Raw genomic sequence first — 26,787 nt, 5'->3', positions numbered from 1 at the left:
GCTGAGCTGGATGGGCAACTGTTGGGCAGGTGAACGGAATTTTATGTAAGAACTGGGAAATAGTAAGAGCTGGAGAGGACAGGGTCTCCACAAGGAGAGCAACAGAACAAGAAAATTTGAACACAGGGAACTTCCCAGAGACTCATACTCCAACCAAGGACTATTCATGGAGATAACCCAGAACCCCTGCACAGATGTAGCCCAGGGCAGATCAGAGTCCAATTGGGTTACATAGTAATGTGAAGAGGGACTGCCTCTGACATAATCTGATTGGCCTGCTCTTTGATCACCTCCCTCTGGGGGGGAGCAGCCTTACCAGGCCATAGTAGAGGACAATACAGCCATTTTTGATGTGAACTGACAGACTAAGATCAGAAAGGAGAGGAGAACCTCACCTATTAGTGGACTTGGGGAGTGGCATGCAAGCAGAGGGTGTAGGGAGGGTGGGATTGGGAGGGGAGGAGGGAGGGGCTTATGGGGGGATGCAGAATGAATAAAGTGTAATTGATGAAAAATTTTAAAAAAAGGGAAAAAAATAATTTAAGAACCTTAAATGACTTTCAAAAGTGGAGGAAAACATGGAGTTAGTCAATTGGCATGGAGCACGTCTCGCCCCTGAGGGCAATTGTCTCCTGAACCTACTCAGACCTCGGACACCACCACTGCTAGTTCTAGAACTGACGTAAGATGTTCCAACGAGGGGTTAAGGCTTCTCATAATATTTCCTATAAGCCCACACCTGTTTGTCTATATCCCCCATTTTTATTCATTATTAGCCAGATAGAGCCAAGTAGTTGTGGTAATGATACTTGCTTTTTTGCCCAATGCTGGAATGCTAGTAAATTTAGGTATGCCCTGGTTACTCGCATGCCTCACTGGGTGCCTGTGCCCATTGATGCCCCTCACGCTAGGACTCTCTTCAGACAGAAAAGGGATCTTGGAACTACAGCCACCATTGTTACTACCATCTCATTGGCGGCTGTTGGAGCTACCACCAGGGCATTAGCCATGAGTTATAATGGGCAGACTGCTCAGACCCTGAAAAATCATTTAGCCAATGTAGCTCATGCCTTAGTTGTACATAAAGGAATTAATGCTCAACTAAAAGGAAGCTTGATGGTGTTCAATCAGAGGATTGACCTCTTGCAGGAGCAAATTGATACCCTATGGCAAATCGCTCAACCTGGTTGTCAATGAAAGTATGCTGGACTTTGTGTCACTAGCATACAACATGAGAATTTTTCCTGTGCTGCAAATCTGTCTAAACAATTGTCGAGCTATATTTTAGGTAATTGGACTGGAGAATTCGATACTACGATGGAGCAGCTGAGAGTGGCCATTGTCACAGTAAATTCTACCAGAGTGGATGCAGGACTAGCCACAGGATTATCAACATGGACTGCTGCAGCCATGAATCATCTGAAGGAATGGGCAGGCATGGGAGCATTAGCAGGCCTTCTGGTGTTGGTCTCCTTGGTTTGCCTGTGGTATATATGCAAGATTAGAGTCTCACAACAGTGTGATGCAGCCATGATCATTCAGGCCTTACAGCCATTGAAGCAGGACAGTCTCCCCAAGCATGGTTGGATACCATAAAAAGCTAAAATGATACGCTCAGGATGCGAGGCTAAGCACTGCACTCAGGGTCAGCCGCTTTCGACCCAGAGAAGAGCATGTCTGATTGTATGCGGGTTGATGCCCCAGGTCCCGCCTCTGAGAAAAAGGTATCAGACGGGTCTGATGCTCTTTGGGTGGATGACACCTAAATGAACATCGGTACAAAGTCCCAATTTATTTCTAATATCAGAGATCAGACCTCTACTCTTGCCTGATGCGTCTAAAATAAAAAGGGGGAACCGTAGAGAGCTGCGGAATGCTATGCCTTAAAGATGGAGCTGGTTTCCGCCTTCCACCTTCCCGATGGTGAGTGCTCTCTGTCACGAACAATTCCACATTTGGCTAAGGCTGAGGATCTGGCTTGCTTCCATGTATGTGGACCTATCTGCATTGCCCACGTGGCACGCCTGGGTTGGCTACCCAGAGGCTATTTAAGCTGTGGGCTGGCTTTCCCCAGGGTCCGAGGATTGTTCAAGGTTCCTGAATAAACTGCATTGAAAAAAAAAATTGGAAAAACAAACTATAGCCTGTGAATGATGACTCAGTGAGTAACAATACTTGTGACTAAGCCAGATGATCTGAACTCAATAGACCCAGTGTCGACTGCAGTGGAAAAAGAGAACCAAATCTTACAGGTTGTTTTCTGACTTTTACTTCCACACTGTAGCGTGTGATTTTTTTTCCTCCAAGTATAATGTAGAAAATGTATTTATACATAAAAATTAAACCCACAAAATTAAAAATAAAAAAAAAGACTCTTGGTCCTTCTGTGGGGTAGTCAGCAACAGTCAGCAATAGTCGCTGAAGGTTCCTGTGCACCATGTGCTTTGATGAACCTCTCCCAAATCATGATCCTGAAAGATTTGCCATCAGGATCTGCCGTAGCAGCTTCATGAGGGCAGAGATTTCTTTCTGTTCTGGACAATGATGACGTACGGGACATTCACAGACATAGGCAACCAAAAAACAAGCAATTGCTTACAGAGTATATCGGAAGAATATACTTGTAGCTGGGGCAGGATGGAAGAGCAAACTTAGGAGCCTCTATTTAAGGCAGATTATGAAGAATCCCTGTCTCTGCTCACATTATTGCCATCTCTCCTCCCCTAGAAATAGGAGTACTTCATCTGTGACACTCAGGCAAGGCTGGCAAGAGAAGACAATGCGTTAAGACCAGGTGGTTTGTTTTCTGCCAGTGGAATAGGCCTGTCGGATGAAGTGACCTCAGGATCCCCAAGCCCAGAGGCTGAGCCCCGAGGGAACTATGGAAAGATGAAGGTCTTATGAGGCCCCAAAGAGATCTATGACAAATGAAAATAAAGAAAAGTGCAATCCGGATTTAGATATGTGGCAGACACAAAATTCTGACTCAGGTGCTAAAGAGATGCTCAGCATAAAGAGCACTGGCTGCTCTTGCAAAGGAGTCAGGTTTGTTTCCAGCACCACATGCTGGCTCTCGGCAACTGTATCTCCAGTTCCAGGATCCAACACCCTGTCTAGCCTCTGAGGGCACCAGGCAGACATGTGGCACCCATACTTACATGCAGGCAACACTCACACACAGAAACGTACAAATAAAGGTGAAAACCCCAACTGACCTGTGTAGAAAAGGCCTGCTTTGACGAGAGCTTCAACAGCCTCAGGTGACTCATGGGGCCAGTCCTTAAAAGTGTCCTTCCTCAAGTCTTCATTAGCAAAGATGCTGTCATTGCAGTAAGCTTGGGGAAAAGATGTGGGTGAGAAGAGCAGGCTTTGAAAACAAAGTTCAAGTTAGGTTTGTGTATAGGTGGAATGATGTCATGATCTGTGCTTGTGTCAGAATAATTGAGGGTATTTAGAAGAGCAGGGAGAAATAAGAGGTACAAGAAATACCATGTTAGAACTGCTGGAGCAGAGTGGTAAACACCGGGGTATTCCATTCATTCTATTCATTTCTGTGCATGGTCACTGTGTTAAAATGTAACTTAAGACATCATCTAGCATCAGGATAGAAGAATATTGAAAGGAGATTCCTATTTCAGAGTCAGTGTGAAGATCTGAGAAAGGTCGTTTCTTCTGTGGCTTTCTTAAAAACAGTCATTTTCATGGCTTGCTCTTTGAGATCACCACACTGGGAAGATCACTCATCCTGGCTCTGGGCCACTGGTCTTCTCCACACTGTGAGGACTTGAAAATTAAAGTGTCCTAACCTTGGTCTGACAAGATTCTCAAGATGAAATTCTGCTGTGTTCACACATAATCCTAGATTCCCCCCTTTTTTTCCTTTTGCTTTAAGTATTTCTTTGGCATTTGGAATACTACACTTTAATTTAACCAGAAAACTATCTTTAGTGTCTTGAAACTTTTACTGACTTTTGACTTCTATTAAGCCAGAATGTCATAGCAAATAGATTCTACAGTTTTTCTTTTTTTTTTCAACAATGTATCCTATGTATATTATTTTTTTAATTTTTATTAATTATATTTTATTCACTTTATATCCCCCCATAAAGCCCACCTTCCTCCCCTCCCATTCCCACCTTCCCTCCCTCTTCTCCATGTATGCCCCTCCCCAAGTCCACTGATAGAGGAGGTCCTCTTCTCCTTCCTTCTGATTCTAGTTTATCAGGTCTCATCAGGAGTGGCTGCATTGTCTTCCTCTGTGGCCTAGTAAGGCCACTTCCCTCTCAGAGGGAGGTGATCAAAGACCACCTACTAGAATCTGTACACCTAAAGAAATTAATCAAGAGGGAGGACTCTGGCTATAATGCTCAAGCTCCATCCCGAAAGGCAAAGAGGATGGACATCAGAAGAAGAAGAACACAGGAAACAAGTTAGGAGCCAACCACAGAGGGCCTCTGAAAGGCTCTGCCCTGCAGACTATCAAAGCAGATGCTGAGGCTTATGGCCAACTGTTGGGCAGAGTGCATGCAATCTTATGAAAGAAGTGGGAAATAGTAAGATCTGGAGAGGACAGGAACTCCACAAGGAGAGCAACAGAACCAAAAAATCTGAGCACAGGGGTCTTTCCTGAGACTCATACTCCAACCAAGTACCATGCATGGAGATAACCTAGAACCCCTGTACAGATGTAGCCCATGGCAGTTCAGTGTCCAAGTGGGTTCCATAGTAATGGGAACAGGGACTGCCTCTGACATGAACTAATTGGCCTGCTACTACTGTTTTTCTTAGTTCTCACAAGTATGTTTCTCTGGTTGGAGCAGGCTGGCACTTGTGTCTTTCTTTGGATTCCTTCTTTATCTGATCATTTCTTTCACCTATATTAGGAAGCTGTCTCACGACTTAGAGTTCTGTGTGTGTTCATGTGTGTGCAGGTATACGTGCAGGTATATTGTTCAGATATCTGTGGAAGTCAGAGGACAACCTTCACTGTGTCTCCCTTGTTGTGAGGGGCTTTCACTTCTCTGGGGTGGTTGAAGATCCTCAGGATTCTATCTTTCCCTGCTTCCCCAGCCCTGAGATTACAAATGCACAACAGTAACACCTGGCTTTGTCACATGGTTTCTGGAGACAGTTTGCAAGGAAAGCACCCTGCACTTACTGCCCATCCCTGACCCTTAGAGTTCCTAATCAGATAAATACTTTCAGTGATTCTCTTCCCAGGAATCCTGCTCATGAATTGCTTCTTTAATAAAAAAGAGCATGCTGGGTAACACTGTAGACTCTTCCAGTTTTGCTATGGTTGTATTCATGATCAGGCCTTTTTGACAGTCCATTCCCCATGGTGATAATATCAGTTTTTTTTTCTTTTTCTTTTCTTTCTTTTTTCTTTTTTTTTTTGTAGACTCTTGCATATGTGGCCAAAGACACAGCTCTGCATTCAAAGACCAAGAGAACAAACATTGTCTGTGTCTTCTTTTTCCCTTTGTGTTTGTTATTTAGGAAGTTACTGGAAAAAGGTGTTTCCAGCCAGAAGGATGCCATCTCTCTCTCTCTTTCTCTCTCTCTCTCTCTCTCTCTCTCTCTCTCTCTCTCTCTCTCTCTTGCTCTGTTTGTAGATGTGTGTGTGTCTGTGTGTGTGTACACTCACTCCATTGTGAATGTGTGTGTGAGTGTTTTGCCTACAGGAAGCATGTATGTATACCACAGGTTGGCTGGGGCCCCAGGTGGACAGAGAGGATGTTACATCCCCTCAAGACGAAGTTAGAAGTTGTTGTAAGCCACTACCTTGGAGACACTTTGAACTGAATCTGAGTCCTCCACAAGAACAACAAATACTCACAACATCTGAGACATCCCTTCACCTCCTGCTTATTTGGGGGATGAGACACAATGCTTTGCCATGTAGGCTAAGCTAAGCTATCCTTAAACTCATCAAATTTCTGCCTCAGCTTTCTTAGTGCTGGGATTATAGGCATAGACCTCTATACTTGGCACTAACCTCATGCAGCCCATACTGGCCTCTAACCTGTTACAATAGTCCTACCTGGTCATGGGCACCTCATTCCACCTTCCAAGCGCAGGAAATACAGGGAGAAGCACACTCATGTGACCATAGAATTCTTACTCTATTACGACTGTTTTCACCTGTCCACTACCCCATGTTCCCATGTCTCTGACCTCTGCTGGGACTGGACTCAGAGCCTGTCCTACTTGCTATATGGATGCCCTACAACTGAGCTAGATTCCTAACATTAAGGTTTTGTTTTCCTTTGGATGTTGGCATGAAACACAAGGACCTTGTTCATTCTAGGCAAGTGAGTAATATCCTTAGGCCTGTCACATCATTTTAATGTGAATATTCCTGAATTTCTTAACAGCACACTATGTCACTTAAGAATGCTTTTGGGGACTGGGAATGTAGCTCAGTTGGTAGCATTCTCTCCTAGCTTTCAGGAAGTCCTCAGTTCCATCACCAGCACCCAAGAAGCTCTGTCTCAGCACTCAGCAGGAGAAACAAAAGTTCAAAATTCATTTGCATTTGAGGCCAGCCTGGAATAGGAGAGATGCTCAAAAATGCTTCCAAAACATGTTATCCAAAATGTTAGCTGTTTTAAAGAAGCATCCATGACAGCGCCCACCCTACCACACTTAGCTGTGTTTACCTATGCTAAACAATGAGTCAGTTCATGGCTCCACAGTATAGATGCTTGCTGCTGAGCCTGACAAACTTTTAATTAATCCCTGGAACCCTCATGGCAGAAGGAGAGAAGCAACTCCTATGTTGTCCTCTGGCTTCTGACCTTCACACATGGACCCATGCATACACATATATGTTATGGAAATAACTGAGTGTAAATTGGGTTTTGTTTTCCCTCGTTTTAGAGACAGATTTTCTTCGTGTAGACTTGTCTGTCCTGGACTAGTTTTGTAGACCAAGCAGGTTTCAAACTCAAAGATCCACCTGCCTCTGCCTCCCTGAGTGCTTGGATTACAGGCATGTGCCACAGTGACTGGCTGGGTGTCAATTTTTTAAAGATTTACTTTTAAGGATTCACTTATTTTTATTTTTGATGTAGGTGTTCTGTTTGCATGTTTGGCTGTACCACATGTGTGCAGTGGCCAAGGAGGTCAGAGGACTGTATTGGATTCTCTGGAACTATACTTGCAGAGTTGTCAGCTACTACAGGGTCCTGGGAACCTAACCCGAGTCCTTCCCAGGAGCACAAAGTACATTAACCACTCAGCCGTCTCTCCCAGCCATAAAAAAAAAAGTCATTCCATGGTGGAGAAATCATTTATAAAAATATTTTTTGAAGAAAGTTGATGAGGGCTGAAGAGATGGCTCAGTGGTTAAAAGCACTTTCTACTCTTTTAGGGGACCTGAATTCGGTTCCCAGCACCCACATCAGACAGCTCACAAATGCCTCTTACTCCACCTCGAAGGGATCTGATGCCCTTGTCTGGCTTCCAAAAGCACCTGTATATGCACAGCGTGTGCACACAGAAAGAGAGAGACAGAGAGACAGAGCCTGAGATACAGAGAGAGAGAGAGAGAGAGAAAGAGAGAGAGAGAGAGAAACACAAAAAGAAAGAACAAACAAAGACTTTGGAATATGCCTGAGATTTTACCTGATACCATAGGTAATTCTCTTCTGACCCAGGAATTCACAAAATGTTCTCCCTGAGGAAAAGAAATTCAGGTTACTGCCTGATTGGCTGACTTACAAGATATACATCTATCTGTGGCCTGCAACTTAAGGTCTTCCCAAACTGAAGTGAATTTTCATTTGAGCAGCAGAATTTGAGCAAAGCAGCCCTTTAATTTTGGTTTGATTTCTATTCATCTTGTAAACTTTTATGCAGTGCCTAACATCAGTGAAATGGAAGCTTTCTCAGGGTCACTCTTACCACAAACCCTGCTCAACCACAGAACTGCAGTTACACACAGAGGTTTTTTTACTCATGAGGAACTGAGACATGGGAAGGGAGCCTTACTCAGAAGAACCTCTCCAACCAAGCAGCTCTCCCTGTGAGAAAACTGCACCCCAACTGTCAGCCCATGCCCAGTCACACAATACAGTCTCCTTTGGCTTCAGTTTGAGGTGGGTTCCCACTGCTTGCCACTAGAATATCCTTACTAGTTTAAGGGTGTAAATAATCAGGTTCAGGAGCCAGCTTTGAGTGCCCAGACTCTGCCATGTATTAGGTCAGAAGATTGAGTCAGACATCCAGATGGAGGCGGCAGGAGGTAGCTAGAGTGGAATCACTCAGAGGGAAGATGAAGGAGACAGCAGAAGCAACCCAAAGCCAGCCTGGAAACTGTCTAAGTGGTTCCAGCTTCACAAGACAAGAGTTTTGTTTACTCTCTGCAGAGAAGAGGCAGGACAATGACAAGAGAAAGGAAGAGAAACACAGAGTATTTGGGAAAACAAACAAACAAAAATGAACATCACCCTGATGAATCACATATTATTAGGTAACAAACATAGGCTATTAGAAAGAGTTGGCACTTGTAAATTACCGTCACATGAACAAATCCCTCGTAGCTTTGAATATATTGGGCAATTTCCTCTGACGATTTCTTACTTTGAAGAAATTCACATCTATAATTAAAAATATAATTAATTAAAATATACTCCAAGTTCCTGGGGCTGTACCATTTCCCAGGACACGCATCAATCTGCAGCCCTAGAGACCAGCACAGATCAGGGACCAACAGGTGAAACCTCCCCCACCCTTCCCCATCTACTGGCCTGCCAGCAATAGTAATGAGTTCTGCCCAGAGTGCTTGAGCTCCACTTCCCTGTGAGCTCTAAACCTCAGTTTCCCCGGCCTGTGCCATTTCCCGGGACATGCTCCGATCTGTGGCCTTGGAGATCAGCATTGATCAGAGAGCAGCATCAAGGATCAGGGAGTAGCAGACCAGCATGGATCAAAGAGCAGCAAGAAAAGCATAAGACTGAAGCCATCTGGGACCAAGATCTCCACCTATAACTCCAGAGACCTGCTACCATCAGAAACCACCAGGCCTGCTAATACCAAAGTCAACCAAATTACTCAGAATCAGTGCAAGAACACAAGCAACAAATCCCAGGGCCATGTGACATCACCAAAACCCAACTATCCTACCACAGCAAGCCCTGAGGACACTATCACACCATAAGCACAAGAAAACAGTCTTAAATCTGATGTTGTGAAAACAAATGATTAAAGCCTTAAAAGAAGTAAATAAATCCCTCAAAAGAAATTCAGGAAAATACAATCAAACAGGTAAAGGAACTGAATAAATCCCTTAGAGAAACACAGAAAAAAAAAAAAAAAACAACAAAACAAAACAGCCAAATAGGAGAAGGAAAAGAATGAAACTGTCCAAGACCTAAAAAGGGAAACAGAAGCAATAAAGAAAACACAATCTGAGGCAATCCTGAAGATGGAAAACCTAGGGAAGAGAACAGAAACTACAGACAAAAGCATCACCAACAAAATACAAGAGATGGTAGAGAGAATCTCAGCTGTAGAAGATACTATTGAAGAAATCGATTCATCAGCCGAAGAAAATGTTAAATATAAAACATTCCTGACACAAAACATCTATGAAATCTGAGACAATAGCAAAAGACCAACCCTAAGAATAATAGAAACTGAAGGAGAAGACTCCAAGGTCCCTGGCCCAGAAAATATTTTCAACAAAATCATAGAAGAAAACTTCCCCAACCTAAAGAAAGAGGTGCCTATAAATATACAAGCCTACAGAACACCAAATAGACTGGACCAGAAAAAAAAATCCTCCCATCACATAATAATCAAAACACTAAATGTACAGAACAAAATAGAATATTGAAAGCTGAAAGGGAAAAAGGCCAAGTCACATTAAAAGGCAGACCTATCAGAATTAAATCTGACTTCTCACCAGAAACTCTAAAAGCAAGAAAGGCTTGAGCAGCTATGTTACAGACACTAAGACACCACATATGTCAGCTGTGACTAATATGTCCAGCAAAACATTAATTACCATAGAGGGAGAAAGCAAGATATTCTATGACAAAAACAAATTTAAACAATACCTAACCACAAACCCAGCCCTACAGAAGGAAAACGACAGAGGGAAAACTGCAACCCCAGCAGGCTAATCACACCCAGAAAAACACAGAAAACAAATAACCCCACAACAAAAAACCAAAACAGGGAAGGGGCACATACACACACACACACACACACACACACACACACACACAGCACCACAAACACTACCACCACCATCAAAATAATGGGAATCAACAACCAGTGGTCATCAATCTCTCTCAACATCAATGGCCTCAACTCCCTGTTAAACACACATACACTCACACACACACGCTAACAGAATGGATGTGTAAACAGGACCCATCATTCAGTTGCTAACAAGAAACACACTTCAGTAACAATGATAGACATTACCTCAGAATAAAGGGCTGGAAAAAGGTTTTCCAAATAAATGGTCACAGAAGCAAGCTGGAGCGGCTATTCTAATATCTAACAAAATAGACTTTCATCCAAAATTAATTAAAAGAGATGAGAAAGGGCACTTCATACTCATCCAAGGAAAAATCAACCAAGATTATATTTCATTTCTGAACATATATGGCCAAAATGCAAGAGCACCCACAGTCATAAAAGAAACATTACTAAAGCTTAAATCACATGTTGAACCCCACACGTTAACAGTGGGAGGACTTCAACACATCTCTCTCACCAAAGACAGATCATCGAGACAGCAACTAAACAGAGAAATAATGAAACTAATTGATGTTATGAGTCATTTGGACCTATCAGAGATCCACAGAACATTTCATTCAAACAACAAAGAATATGCCTTCTTCTCAGCACCTCTTGGAATCTTCTTCAAAACTGACCACATACTCAGATACAAAGCAAGCCTCAACAAATATAAGAAAATTGAAATGACACCTTGTATTCTATCAGAATACCATGAATTAAAGCTAGACTTCAACAATAACAGAAATAGTAGAATGTCTACAAACTCACAGAACTTGAACAACTCTCTAGCTAATGACTACTGGGTCATGGAGGAAATAAAGAAATTAAAAGCTTTCCAGAATTCAATGAAAATGAAAGCACAACATACCTAAACTTATGGGACACAATGAAAGAAGTACTAAGAGGAAAGTTCATAGCACTATGTGCCTTCATAAACAAATGTAAAGAGCCTATCCTAGCACCTTAATAGCTCACTTGAAGGCTCTGTAAAAATGGAAGCAAACACACCGAAGAGGAGTAGGCATCAGGAAATAATCCAACTCAGGGATAAAATCAATAACCTAGAAACAAAGAGAACAATACAGAAAATCAACAAAACAAGAGCTGATTCTTTGAGAAAATCAACAAGATAGACAAACCCTTAGCCAAACTAACTAAAAGACAGAGGGAGAGTATCCAAATTAATAAAATCAGAAATGAAAAAGGGGCTATAACAACAGATACCAAGGAAATCCAAAGAATCATTAGATCATACTTCCAAACCTGTATGCCACAAAATTGGAAAATCTAAATGAAATGGATGATACTTACCAAAGTAAAATCAAGATCAGGTTAACAATTTAAATAGACCTATAACCACTAAGGAAATAGAAGCAATCATCAAAAGCCTCCCGACCAAAAAGAGCCGTGGACCAGATGGTTTTAGCCTAAATTTTAACAGACTTGCAAAGAACTAGTACCAACACTCCTCAAACTACTTCACAAAATAGAAACAGAAGGAACATTGCCAAACTCATTCTATGAGACCACAGTTACCCTGATACAGAAACCACACAAAGACCCAACAGAGAATTTCAGATCAATCTCCTTTATGAACATTGATTCAAAAATACTCAATAAAATACTTAAACTGAATAGAAAAACACATCAAAATTATCATCCACCATGATCAAGCAGACTTCATCCCAGAAATGCAGGGATGGTTCAACATATAAAAATCCATCAACCTAATCCACCATATAAACAAACTGAAGGAAGAAAAAAAATCTCATGATGATCTCATTAGATGGTGAAAATGCCTTTGACAAAACTCAACATCCCAAGGGGGATCCAAGATGACAGTGACCAGCGGCATAGTATCTGAGAGGCTGAGGACCTGAAACTCCAAAATTGGTGAGTGGAGGGGCAGCTAAAGCCTGAAAATCGACAATGAGGCTTCCTGAACAAGAGGGGGCATCACATGAGTTGAGACCTTTAGATTCAGGTTACTGGAGGACTTCTCTGGGGACAGAGAGAAGGGAACTTTTGAACCCTTTGCACTTCCCTTTTTTGGGCCTCCCTCCCCTCGGAGTTGGCCCACAGTGCCAGAGATTCTCAGCACAGAACTCTCTGCCTGGGGATTGAGACAGCAGAGGCAGAGCTCCTATCTCCTCAGCTGCGTGGCTGCCAGCCTTAGCCACCTTCCGAGTCCCAGATCCAAGGTACCAGCCTTCCTGGTCCCAGGTCCTGGGTCTGCAAGCAGCTGTACAGACTCTGCAGGGCCTGCTAGCCAGTGACTGTATGTCCCCTCAGTGGTGGACAGCTGGCTGTACAGCCACCAAAAGAACCAAGTACACCAGGTGCCAGGCCACCTAGGTCTGTGGACCAATGTTGTGGTCCCCCAGGACTTCCCAGCAGGCACCTGAACCAGCCTCCCATTCTGATGCTGCGGCTGGACTCCCTACTTTGGTGGTTGCAGCACCACTGAGCTGACGGAGCTCATCCTACCATGTTTGACTCAGCAGGTCCAAACCTGAGAGTAGAGAGCAGGGGTACCAAGGTGTTTGCCGATTTGACCTGATAGAGAGAGAGTGTGCCCTCAAGTCCCTGCAGAGCCCCAGATCCAGGGTCCTTCTAAGATAGCAGCTGGTCATCAGATCCCTCCCATCCACACATCCACTGTGGGAAACAGAGGGATTCTTGGGACACTGAAGCCCCTGCTCTGCGGGGTCCACCAGTGGAGTTCAGGCAAATAACATCTGGAGCTCAGACAGAGCCATATACCAGTAGCCTGTAGGACATTGAGGTACTCGGGGAATTTTCATAAGCAATTATCACCAGCCTGTGTGACACTTTCAGTGCCTGCAACCCCTTTGGTGCCTGCAAGGCAGCACCCCTCCCACACACTCAAGGCTTCTACATTATTTACCCCCCTGTCTCCTTAAGGTACAATTCCGGCCATGTGCAAACACACACCCTTGCCCAAACTTGTCCTGCTGTGCCCTAGGATTTTCCTCCCACAGTTACAGCTGAAACACCAATGCATATGCTGAAACCACTGCACCTCTCTCATCTTCCTGAAGAATTCTCCAGACTCCAGAGAAAGACCATATCGTCTGAACTGCAGAATCCAGGAAGAAACAGTGAACGTTACAGATAAGCAAATGGCCAGAGGTCGGCGAAAGAACACATCCAACAAAAATCAGGACATTATGGCTTCACCAGCAACCACCCAAATCAATGGCTATCCAATCCATCTGAAACAGGAAAATGACTGTAAAGCTATGCTTATCCAGTTATTAGAGGCACATAAAGAGGAAACAAACAGATCTCTCAGAGAAATACCATACAAATAGAGACAGTTAAAGAGGAAATGAACACATGTCTCAAAGAATTGGCCACACAAGTAAATAAAGGCAAATAAAGAGGAAATGAACAAAGCTCTCAAAGAAACACAGTCAAATATAGCCAAACAAAAAGAGGCACAAGTAGAGGCTCAATTACTGGAATAGAGAGAGGAAACGAACCAAAAAAATTGAGGCCATCATACAGAGACAGGAATCTACCTTCAAAAAGATGAAGGAAATGGTGCAAGGCATAAAAACAGAATTAGAATCAATAAAACACACACACACACACACACACACACACACAGAGAAAACTTCTAACATGGACTCTATTGCCTGGTTTGGATCAGCTCCCCATGGCAGGACTGCATTTCCTGGCCTTGGTGGATGAGGATATGCTCAGTCCTGATGTGACTTGATGTCTTGGGGAGGGCTGATAAAAGGGAAGAGGACTCTCATTTTCTGGAAGGAAAGGGAGAGGGGGGGAAAGGAAGAAGGGGGAGAGGAGATTGGGAGGAGAGGAGTGAAGGGTCACCCTTATGATGTAATGCAAATGAATTTAAATAAAAGAAAATTTTCTTTATTAAAAAAACTCTATAAACAGAGATGTTCTACACTGCAAAGACAGTTTAATGAAACCTCTCAAATTATTGGACTTTATACATTACTAACACTGTCAGGAAAAATACTTGCAAACACAAGACCTGAGTAGGTCCCAACCAGATGGAGACCCAGCACTGAGCAGGGAAGTGGACACAAGGTCCTACCCTAACCAAGAAGCTATTTCCAACTGATCCCTGCTGATGAGGGGAAAATCAGTCTCCAGTGGAGTGTCACTGGGTATAATCACACACTTCAGGGCAGGCCTATGCCCAGGAATACTTGCCAACACAAAACACACTCCGTGTTTTTTTTTTTTTTTTTTTTTTTGGTCATACTATTTTTTTGATTGTTATGATTTTCTTGTGATGAGGGGCGAATTCAAAGAATAATAAGAATAGACAAAAAGTCCATACCAGGGTCCAAGTTCCAGAAAATATCTTTGAGAAAATCAAAGAAGAAAAATTTCCCAACTTAAAAAAAAGAGATGTCCATAAACATATAAGAGGACTATAGAACACCAAATAGACTAGACCAGAAAAGAAATTCCTCATGTCACATTATAGTCAGAACACTGAATCTACAGAACAAAGAAAATATATTAAAAGCAGCAAGGGAAAAAGGCCAAGTAACATATAAAGGTAGACCTATCAGAAACACACAAGACTTCTTATCAGAAACTATGAAAGCCAGAAGGGCCTGGGCAGATGTCATGCAGACTTCATGGGACCACAGATGTCAACCCAGAATACTATACCCAGCAAAGCTTTCAATCAACATAGACGGAGAAAACAAACCATTCCATGACAAAACAAAATTTAAGCAATAACTACACAGGAAGCTAGCCCTACAGTAGATATTAGAAGGAAAACTCCAATCCAATGAAAACACTACACTCAAGAAAACATAGGATACAGATAATTTCCCAACAAAAATTACAAGAAAACAATCAATGAATCACAGTAAGTCCACCAATTCCACAATAAAAGGAACTAACAGTCATTGGTCACTATTGTCCATCAACATCAATGGACTCAGATCTTCAATAAAAAGACACAGACTAACAGGATGGTTGCAGAAACAGGATACAACATTCTGCTGTATCCAAGAAACACACCTCTGCAACAGAGATAAACACTACCTCAGAGTAAGGGGCTAGAAAAATGTTTTTCAAGAAAATGGACCCAGAAAACAAGCTGGGGGTAACTATCCTAATATCTAATAAAATAGACTTTCAACCAAAATTAATCAAAAAAGATGAGGAGGGGCACTTCATTCTCATCAAAGGAAAAATCCACCAGGAGGACATCACAATTTTGAACATCTATGCCCCAAATACAAGACCACCTACATTTGTAAATGAGACATTATTAAAGCTAAAATCATTGATCCATCCCAACACCTTAATAGTGGGAGACTTCAACACTCCACTCTCACCAAGGGACAGATCATCCAGACAGAAGCTAAACAGGGAAATAAGGGCACTTACAGAGCTCCTAAATCAAATGGACCTAATAGATGTCTACAGAACTTTTCACCCAAATTCAAAACAGTATACCTTCTTTGAGCACCTCATGGAACCTTCTCCAAAATAGACCATATAGTTGGTCACAAAGCAAGCCTCAACAGATACAAGAAGATTGAAATAATCTCTAGTATCCCGTCTGATCACCATGGAATAAAGCTGGACCTCAACAACAACAGAAATAGCAAAAAGCCTACACATTCATGAAAACTGAACAACTCCCTACTCAATGACAGCTGGGTCAGGGAAGAAATAAAGAAAGTAATCAAAGACTTTGTAGAATTCAATGAAAATGAAGGTAAAACATACCCAAACTTATGGGACACAATGAAAGCAGTGCCGAGAGGAAAGCTCATAGCACTAAGTGCCTGCAAGAAGAAATTTGAAACATCCTATACAAGCAACTTAATAGCTTACCTGAAAGCCCTAGGGAAAAAAAAAAGAGAAGCAAATACACCAGTAGACACCTGGAAATATTCAAGCTCAGATCAGAAATCAATAAATTAGAAACAAATATAATAACTCGAAGAATCAATGAAACCAAGAGCTGATTCTTTAAGAAAATCAACAAGATCGACAAACTGTTAGCCAAGCTAACTAAAAGGAAGAGAGAACCTAAAAGAGGGACATAACAACAGGCACTGAAGAAATCCAAACAATCATTAGGTCTGACTACAAAAGCCTATATGCAACAAAATTTGAAAATCTAAATGAAATGGACAATTTTCTTGATAGATTGCACTTACCAAAGTTAAATAGAGATCAGGCAGAAAGATTGAAAAATCCTCTATGCCCCAAGGAAACAGAAGCAGTCATCAACAATCTCCCTTCCAAAAAAAGGCAGGGCCGTATGGTTTCAGTGCAGAATTCTACCAGACCTTCAGGGAAGAGCTAACTCCAATTCTCTTCAAACTATTTGACAAAATAGAAACAGAAGGAGCATTACCAAACTCATTCTATGAAGCCACAGTCACCTTGATACCTAAACCACACAAAGACCCAACAAAAAAAGAGAATTTTAGACCTGTCTCTCTTGTGAACATTGATGTAAAACTACTCAATAAAATACTTGCAAACCGAATCCAAGAACACAAAAAAAAAATCATCCACCATGACTAAGTAGGTTTCATCCCAGGCATGCAAGGGTGGTTCAATATACAGAAATCCATCAATGTAATCCACAATATAAACAAACTGAATGAGAAAAACCACATGATAATGTCCTTAGATGTTGACATTTGACAAAATCCAAAACCCATTCATGATTAAAGGCTTGGAGAGACCAGGGATACAAGGTACATACTTAAACATAATAAAGGCAATATAGAGCAAGCCTACAGCCAACATCAAACTAAACAGAGAGAAACTTAAATCCATACCACTGAAATCAGGGCCAAGGCAAGGCTGCCCACTCTCTCCATATCACTTCAACATTATACTTGAAGTCCTAGCTAGAGCAATAAGACAACTAAAGGAGATCAAAGGAATACAAATCAGAAAGGAAGAAATCAAAGTACTACTATTCACAGATGATATGATAGTATACATGAATCACCCTAAAAATTGAACCAGAGAACTCCTTCAACTGACAAACACCTTCAGCAAAGTGGCTGGATACAAAATTAACTCAAAAACTCAGAAGCCCTCCTGTATAAAATAGGATAAAAAGATAAAACAGCCAAAAAAGAAACTAGGGAAACAACATCCTTCACAATAGCCACTAAAAATATAAAAGTTCCTCAGTGTGATTCTAACCAAGCAAGTGAAAGACCTGTTTGAAAAAAACTTCAAGTCTCTGAAGAAAGAAATTGAAGAGGATATCAGAAGATGGAAAGATCTCACATGTTCATGGGTCGGTAGGATTAACATAGTGAAAATGGCCATCTTGCCAAAAGCAATATACAGATTCAATGCAATTCCTATCCAAATACCAACATAATTCTTTACAGACCTTGAAAGAAAAATTCTCAACTTCATATGGAAAAATAAAAAACCCAGAATCTCCAAAATGATCATGTACAACAACAGATCATATGGAGGTATCTCCATCCCTGATCTCAAGCTGTACTACAGAGCAATAGTAATAAAAACTGCATGGTATTGGCATAGAAACAGAATGGTGGATCAATGGAACCAAATAGAAGACCCAGAAATAAATCCATACACTTATGGATACTTGATTTTTGACAAAGAAGCCAAAAGCATTCAATGGAAAAAATACAGCATCTTCAACAAATGATGCTGGTCCAACTGGATGTCTACATGCAGAAAAATTAAAATAGATCCATGTTTATCACCCTGAACAACACTAAAGTCCAAGTGGATCAAAGACCTCAACATAAAACCAGACACACTAAATCGGTTAGAAGAAAAAGTGGGGAAGAGCCTAGAACTCATTGGCACAGAACGCAGATATCCTGAACAGAACATCAACAGCGCAGGCTCTAAGAGCAAAAATCAATAAATGGGATCTCATCAAACTAAAAAGCTTCTGTAGAGCAAAGGACACCGTCATCAGAAAAAAAACGATAGCCTACAGACTGGTAAAGGATCTTCACCATCCCTATATCTGACAGAGGACCAATGTCCAGAATATATAAAGAAATAAAGAAGTTAAAAAGCAACAAATCAAGTAAACTAAAAGGAGCTAAAGAGAGAATTCTGTGTCGCAGACTATAGAATGGCAGAGAAACACCTAAAGTAACAGTCAACTTCCTTGGCCATCAAGGATATGCAAATCAAAATGACCCTGAGATTTCACCTAACACCCATCAGAATGGCTAAGATCAAAATCTCAAGTGACAACACATGCTAGAGAGGATGGGGAGAAAGAGGAACCCTTCTCCATTGCTGGTGGAAATGTAACTTGTACAACCACTTCGGAAATCAGTCTGGTGCTTTCTCAGACAATTAGGAATAGTGCTTCCTCAAGATCCAGCTATACCACTCCTAGGCATATATCCAAAGATGCTCAAGTACACAACAAGGACATTTGCTCAACCATGTTTGTAGCAGCTTTATTCATAATAGCCAGAACCTAGAAACAACCCAGATGTCCCTCAACGGAGGAATGGATACAGAAATTGTGGTACATTTACACAATGGAATGCTACTCAGCAATTAAAAACAAGGAAATCATGAAATTTGCAGGCAAATAGTGATCTAGAAAAGATCATCCTGAGTTAGGTATCCCAGAAGCAGAAAGACACAAATGGTATATACTCACTTATAAGTGGATACTAAGCCTATAAGATAAGACAAACATACTGAAATCTGTACACCTAAAGAAGCTAAACAAGAAGGACGTTCCAGAGTAAGATGATCAAACCTCACTTAGAAAGACAAATGGGATGGACATTGGAAGTAGGAGAAACAAGAAACAGGACAGAAGCATACTATAGAGGAGCTCTGAAAGACTCTACCTAGCAGTGTATCATAGCAGATGCTGAGACTCATAACCGAACCTTGGGCAGAGTCCAGGGAATCATATTTAAGAAGAGGGAGTTAGTATGACCTGGAGAGGATGGAAGCACCACAAGGACCAAATATATCTAGACACAGGAATCTTGTCTGAGACTGATTCTCCAACCAAGGACCATTCATGGATATAACCTAGAACCCCTGCTCAGACGTAGCCCATGGCAGCTTAGCATCCAAGTGGATTTCCCTAGTAAGGAGAACAGGGACTGTCTCTGACATGAACTCAATGGCTGGCTCTTTGACAACCTCACCCACCCACCCAGGGAGGAGCAGCTTTGTTAGGCCACAGAGGAGGACATTGCAGCCAGTCCTGATGAGACCTGATAAGCTAGGGTCAGATGGAAGGGGAGGAGGACCTCCCCTATCATGGACTTAGAGAGGGACAGGGAGGGAAGGAGGGAGGGAGAGTGGGCTTGGGAGGGTATGAGGAAGGGGGCTACAGCGGGGATACAAAGTAAATAAACTAATTAATATAAGAAATAAAAATTAGACAAAGAAAGGCTAAAAAAAAAAAAAAAGAAAAGTAGTGGTTACAAGATTGATTAAAAAAAACTAAGAATGTATTAAAAATATCCTTTATGGATCAAGCCAATAAAAATCACTCAATAATCCAGAAAAAAAAAAAAACTTTAAAAATAGAAGAAAAAGCTAAGTTTGTGTGATTCAAATTTATCACTATGTGACCACTTAACAATTTCTGGGGTGACCCCTTATAGGATAGGAGGAAGATCAGAACTCAAGGGAATACCCCAACAATGTGGCTTTTATCTCTAGGTTTATTTTGCTCTGTAAAACATTAAAAAGTTTACTCATGAAATGCGATCCACTTACTTGGGGAACCACTTGGCATGCTCCTTCCAGGGATCATCTCCTTCTTCCCAGTTTCCCAGGCATCCACCGCAGGAGAAGCACTGCACAGTGTCCCTTTCACCTACAGATGCAGGGAAGACCAGGTGTGTATTGGAGCTGATCATACTGAACCAGAGCAACACAGACCCCAGCATGCTTGCTCTTCCATGTCCCCTCTGGCAGAATCCCTGGCCACAGTCCCACTGCCCTAAATGACCCCCTTCTGAGCTCTGGACCTCCCATCCCAGTCATGGCCATCCTCCATAGACACAGCCCAAGGCTTTGGAGGTCCTACCTAGGTGATCTAGCACTCAGCTACACACTCAGCCCACGGCCGGGACTCTTAAGGTCTATATGTAAAGAAAAGCAACATTTTACTTTACACACATATGTGTGTGCATGTGTGTATGCTTATACATACATATCTATAGCAAACCAATAATGTTTCATTAAATGTGCACTAAAGCAGAAGAAAAGTTATTAAAGTTGAAATGTAATGAAATACACATTATGTCTAATGTAACACAGTTCATTAGCAAAATACTGCCCACAAAATGGAACCTAACCCTTAACCACCACAGAAAACCTCACAAAATGGGACCCAGTTAGTTACCTGTAAAGACAAAGCCGGCTGTGGAGAGTACACGTGACGAGGTCCCATGGGCATAAAACGGCCACTTCTCAAAGGACTCCAGCCTTGCCTCCTCTTCTTGGTACTGTGCTTTGCCGCCTCTCAGCGTCTTCTCTGGACTCTTCACCCTTATGTCGTATTTGCCAATGTTACCGACATCTTTGCCCAACAGGAACTCACATTCTGGACGAAATTTCTTGTGGATTTCTATGGGAACTTTCCTGAGGCTGGTGTGAAAGAGGATTAAGCTACAGCAAAAGCACTGCACCCCAAGTTTCACCTCAGTAGGGTAAAACCCAGCAGCTACCATGTCCTGAGGTGTCCATGACCTATATGGGTCATAGGTCACAAAAGTCTTTAATCTCCTGGCTTCACTGCGCATCTGTGAGTTAAATCCTTTCTTCATTTTCATTCGTTCTTTGTGCTCTTCTTCTACATGGCTCTTGGCCAGCTGCACTGCATCCACATTGAGAAGAGCAGAGAGCTCTTGGAGATGATCATAATCAAACTCAGTAACTGGCTCCTCAGAGGCCTCCCCGTGCTCGGCCATCTTCTAAAAGAGAAAGGAAAACAGATAATGGTGATAGCAATGCTTTGCTATAAAGAACATGAATTTCGGTCCCATGAGGTGGCTCAGAGGGTAAAAATACTTGCAGCTAAACCCAGGATATGGAAAGAAGAGAACTGACACCCACAAGTTGTTGTCTGACTTCCACATGGACATGGGAATACACACACTCATACCCCTGTCCCATATGTCAAAACAAAGGTACTAAAAAGAAATAATTGCTGTGTCAACTTGTATCTCAAGCAAGTTGACTAGGCCATGAGGACCAGCTATGAACAAGACAAATAGGCCTGTTTCCATCCATAAAGGCTCCCCCCACCTTTTGTTTCTTTGTTTGTTATTCTGAGATAGAGTTATGCTATGTATTCCATGCTGGTCTAGAACTTGTGGCCGAGGCAGGCGCCACAGGAAGGTGTTTACCCTGGGACCCTCTTTGGTTTGAGTTGTGCACATCTCCCTCTTGTAATAACCTACATATACCACAGACACCCTGCCACTTTCATTGAGCCACTTTCTGGGCTTTTGGATTTTTTTCTTTTCTCTTTGGTGACAGTCAAGTGTAGGCAGTCTCTAGTCAAGTGTGACACCAATGCATTAAGAAGGGAGAATGGACAGGCTGATCTCACCTGCACACTAGTTTGCGGTGCATATGCAGGAAAGTAAAACTACTTTCTCACATTTATGGAAAGTTCCCTATTGAGCATCTTATCTTTCACATAATTACTTATGCATATGAAGAAAGTCAGATGTGTTATGTGAAGGACATGCTCAGGGACTAAAGGCTTAAATTCAGCCTGTCAGACAAAACAAAGAACCTGTCTCCCTTCTTGTAACTTGATCCCTCCATTTCCTCAACCCCATGAGTGAAAGCCCAAGCAATAATCAGGGTGTGTCAGAAGGGTGTGTCAGAACTCTCATTCACACAGCCATTTGTGCATCTTGACAGTGTATCCTGCTCTAATCTGTAGCTTCACTTTGCTCCACATAAACCAATTTAGCTTGTTTTGAAAATCTTAGAGCCTTTGTTCTCAGTTGTTTGAATTAAAGGCCAAGAGCTTGAAAACAGACAGACCACATCAGCCTACAGGATGCTACACAGTTTGTATCACCAAGACCTGTCTCAAATGTGAATAATGGTCCCATTGTTGTGATGCAGCAGACACATATTTGCCATGCATGTTAGAGAAAAATGTACACGAAATCCCATAGTCTTGTAGAGAAAATGTGGTAAAATCACCCTGTTCTTTAAAACCCTTCTCTTCCATTCACTTGTCAGGGCTAGTGCTCTGCGTGTAAGCCGTGTTAGGTCCACAGTGGCCCCCACAGTGGTAGTGCCAATAACCATGTCCTATCTCAGGCAGGACTCTGGCCAGGGAAACAGAAGGTTATTGAGTAAACCAGGGGGTAAATTCAGCATCCCTCAGGAACCTCAAAGGCACCTTTCTGTTTACCAGGAAAATCACCACTTTCTTTATCCAGTTGTCCCTAACAGTCACCTACCTGGGGCACAGACATCTAGTTCCTGTTAACCGAACAGCGAAAGCCTGCACTAACTCCCAGGCTGTTTTGAGCCACACCTCTCCTCCCTATTCCCTTAAGATTGACAGGGCTTTTTCTGCACCACTGTTCCCTGGCCTCCAAGTGAACACCTGGCACTTTAATTTCCTAAACAAACTTTTTTTTACCCATGGGTGGTCCAGTTCAGTGGTTTTAGTCTCCCTTGCTTACAAACTCCAGATGCAGGGGAGGATTTGACTCTGGCAGGCAGCCACTGAGCTTCCCAAGATCTTATACCTCTTTACAGTGGGTTGTATGAAGCACAGGGATGCTTACAGGTAAGGAGATAGTTTATTAAAGGAGACATTCTAATCAGCTAAGAATGCTGCCTGGACTGTGACCCAGACCTGAGAAAGGAAAGGGACAGCTCTGCATGACACTTCACACAATATTTTCCTCTCCCAGTGTTCTTACAAAGCTAGCTCTTCTGCAGCATGCTCCTTTGGTTGAAATGAAGCCCAGGTCAGGAAGAGCTTCCAGTCTTCCACTGCTGCTGTCTTTCGTATTAATCTCTGGAACCTCCTCCTCTACACTATTCCCTATTCTATTATTATATTAGTAGAACATAATTATTATTATAGTTGCTACAGAATTTATCTTATCAATTATTTTTCTCTAAGTTAAAATGTTGCATTGTCCCATTAGCCTATATAGATATAGACATGGATATAAAAAGACATAGACATAGATACAGACATAGAGACAGAGACATAGATATAGACATAGACAGAGACATAGACATAGATATAGACAGACATAGACATACGCATAAATGTACATATACCTGCAATGTACTGGCGTGGCTGTTAGGGATCAAGCCCAGGTCTTCTATTTTGCCTAACAGACTTGAACTAACCAAGCCCTTAGTCCCTTCAGTAGTCCAGGGTGGGTGTAAAGCACTGAGCCCAGGACCTTTTGCATACCAGGAAAGTACCCCACCTCTGAGCTGCCTCAGCCAGCACAGCCATGGGCAGTACAGGGACATGGCAGGGTAATAGTAGACAGAGACACAAGTCTCTGGGTTTCCTGCAAGAGTAAACGATTCTCATTTTCCCACTGTGTATTTATTGGTTTGCTAGTTAATAGAGAGCCCTGCAGTCAGGGCTTGAGCAAACAGGATTTTTATCCCCTTATCTGAGTTCTTCCTTTTGTACTTCCTGCCCTTGTAGACTTTCTGATCTGCTCCAAGGATTAGAACATTACACATAATGTCCCTTGCCAGTCACCCAGCCAAGAGACCATTCCACAGGGAATCTGACTCACCAGAAGTTGAGAGGCATAATTATTTCCTCAGAAGATAATGTTTGTATTTACAGAGCTTTCACCCCTCAGCACTGCTAAACCTACCCAATTTTCTTAGTTCTAACAGGGAAACTGTAGCTTAGGGGGTCGAGGGTTACAAACACTGGATGCTCTTCCAGAGGACCTGGGTTCCATTCCCAGTAAACCCAAGTCCCAGCTCACAATGGTCTCTACTCCAGTTTCAGGGAGATCTAGCGCCCTCTTCTGGCCTCCATGGGCACCAGGCATGTATGTTGGTTGCACAGACATGCATTCAAACAAAACACACCTACACCCAAAATAAATGATGAAGAAATAAAATTCTTTAAGCCTGTAACTTTTCCTTTTTCTCAGTTTTTCTTCTTCTTTTTTTTTTTTTTTTTTTTAGATACTGACCAAAAGCCTAAGCGTGGGCTCCTGACACACTAGACCACTAGACTCTATTTCTCTGAAGACCTCCACTCCTAACCCACACATTGCTTGTTGAACTCCACTGCTGAATTTGCCTGTGTCCTTGGGTCCTAACTCAAAGGCGTAACTTTCTCTCCTCTTCTCCATGTCTCTCCTTCTGGAAGCTGCTGTAATTTATACCTTACTTGCCTCATCATTTTTCTCTGAAACTCTAATAAAATGATCCCTGAGCTTCCTTCTGATTCTCTACTTTTTTTTTTTAATTAACAAGAACAAGAACCCAAGAAGGGAACCTGATTTCCCCCTAATAGGTTGTGTGTGAGTGTTTGTGATTTGTGAGTGTGGGCGTCCCTGGCCACAGTGTGTCTGTGAGGCTGGTTTTTCCCTCCACAGTGGAACACAGGGATTGAACTCAGGCTTGCAAGGCAATCTCTTTTACCTGCACTGCTTTGGGCTTTCGTTGCTTGTGTGTTGTTTAGTTCATTGACTTCTGAATGGCTAATCACTCCCCTACAATGGAGCACTTATGCCACTGCCATTTTCTCTTCATAGACAAAGATGGGTTCAAAATGCTAAAAACAAAACCTTTCCTCAAGTTTAAACATTTTCTCAGAGTAAATTCCTGAAATAAGAATTGCTGAATCAAACACATGCATCCTCTTAAGGGTTTGGGTGTCTGTCAGGCACTGGCTTTGCTAATGGTCATCTGGGCTCCTTTTACCTTCAGTAAGGTCAGGGTCCTGCTTCTTCTCAGGTGGTTTCCTGCAATGGGGTTTCACATATCAGAATTCCATGTCTCTCTGTAACAGAAATTAAAGTCTGCTTACAAACCAAAATCTGATTTCCCAAGGGAAAAAGCCTGGTCAGGCCTCTCAGCAACGTCCATGTCCAGCACCCCAGTGGCCATCCTGGGGGACAGGCATGGGCTCCACGCGTGGCCATAAGTAAGTGAAACTGAGCTTGTGTGGTTCCATCTCTATTGGTCAGTGGCTACTTCAAGTTCCCAAAGAACCTCCTGTTCTTCAAAGCCACATATAAAGTGAACTCCAAACACCCACCCAAGCCAACTTGGGTAACTTTGAAAATAGAGGTTTGCAAAAACTTTCAAACATGATATGTGATTTCTCCAGCAATCAAGAAACAAAGCCAATTTTTGGTCTATCTTATCTCCATCTTGTATCTAGTAAAATAATTCTGAAAATTGGGTTTTTTAGAGTAACGCAAATAAAATTTTTTTCCCATTTGTGAAGCCCTGTTTATCTCAGCCAACCAGCCCCTCCTACTGGTTAGCTGATGAACTAGAACTTTCAGTTCAACCTGATTCCTTCCTGCAATGAGGCAATGCTTCCCAGTTGAATCAAATGGACACTTTTCATCAACAGTTTGTAGCAGTAAGCAAGAGGGTTTCCACTGCCTCTGGAATAGTGGTACACACCCCAAGTGCCATCACTCAGGAGCAGAAGCCTGGATTCAGGCTATTCTGGTCTATAGAGCGAGTTCCAGGACAGCCAGAGCTAAACTCTGTCTTAAAACTCCCTTCTCACAAAAATGAATAATAAACAAATAAATGAATATCCTCTGCGAGCATCTTAAATCCTCTCCTCTTGCATGGCTTAATTTTTACTTTTCTGCTAAAATAAGGTTAATAATAATGGAAGCATGTGCCAGCTGCTTAGAGCACCAGTGTTCCCAAGCTTATAGAACTCTTGCTATATAGTCTTGGCTAGCCTTGAACTTGTGGTAATCCTCATGCCTTGCTCTCCCAAATCCTAGATAACGTAATGAATTCTTTTCATTACATTTGGAAAGTATGTGTGTGTGAGTGCATATCAGGTTTCTCTTTCTGCCAGGTGTATCCCAGGGAGCAAACTCATGTTATCAGCCTTCCACACAGGTACCTTTACTTGCTGAGCTATCTAGCCAATACGTTCTTAAAACCCTATCAGTTCAGAATGAAGCAAGTAGAAGGTTACACTTTAGTACATCCACTATCGTCTACAATTATTTGCTGTATCATCAACTTTTTATCACACCCCATAAAAGATTTTTAAATAATTCATAATGGTTATCAAATATACTGTGTCTTCAATGAAGGCTGCATCTCTTGACATTCCCCAGAGAGCCTATAGATCCATGGTTTTCAACCTGTGGGCCTCGAACCCTTGTGGTCAAAGGCCCCTTTCACAGGGGTTGCCTAAGACCATCAGAAAACACAGATATTTACATTAAGATTCATACAGTAGCAAAGTTGGACTTGTGAAGTAGCAACGAAGATAACTTTATGTCTGGGTCACCACAGGAG

The 26,787-nt window shown here is 42.2% G+C and overlaps 1 pseudogene; it reads right to left on the bottom strand.

The window, feature by feature from the left end:
• Positions 1 to 25,271, bottom strand: part of LOC132654708 (baculoviral IAP repeat-containing protein 1a-like) — a 212,208-nt pseudogene extending 186,937 nt beyond the window's left edge.
• Positions 25,272 to 26,787: the final 1,516 nt, after the last annotated feature.

Source organism: Meriones unguiculatus, chromosome 6, assembly GCF_030254825.1.
Source record: "Meriones unguiculatus strain TT.TT164.6M chromosome 6, Bangor_MerUng_6.1, whole genome shotgun sequence".
NCBI classification, from domain to species: Eukaryota; Metazoa; Chordata; class Mammalia; order Rodentia; family Muridae; genus Meriones; species Meriones unguiculatus.
Note: the sequence above shows the minus strand (reverse complement) of the source record. Positions and strands in the feature narration are given on the sequence as shown.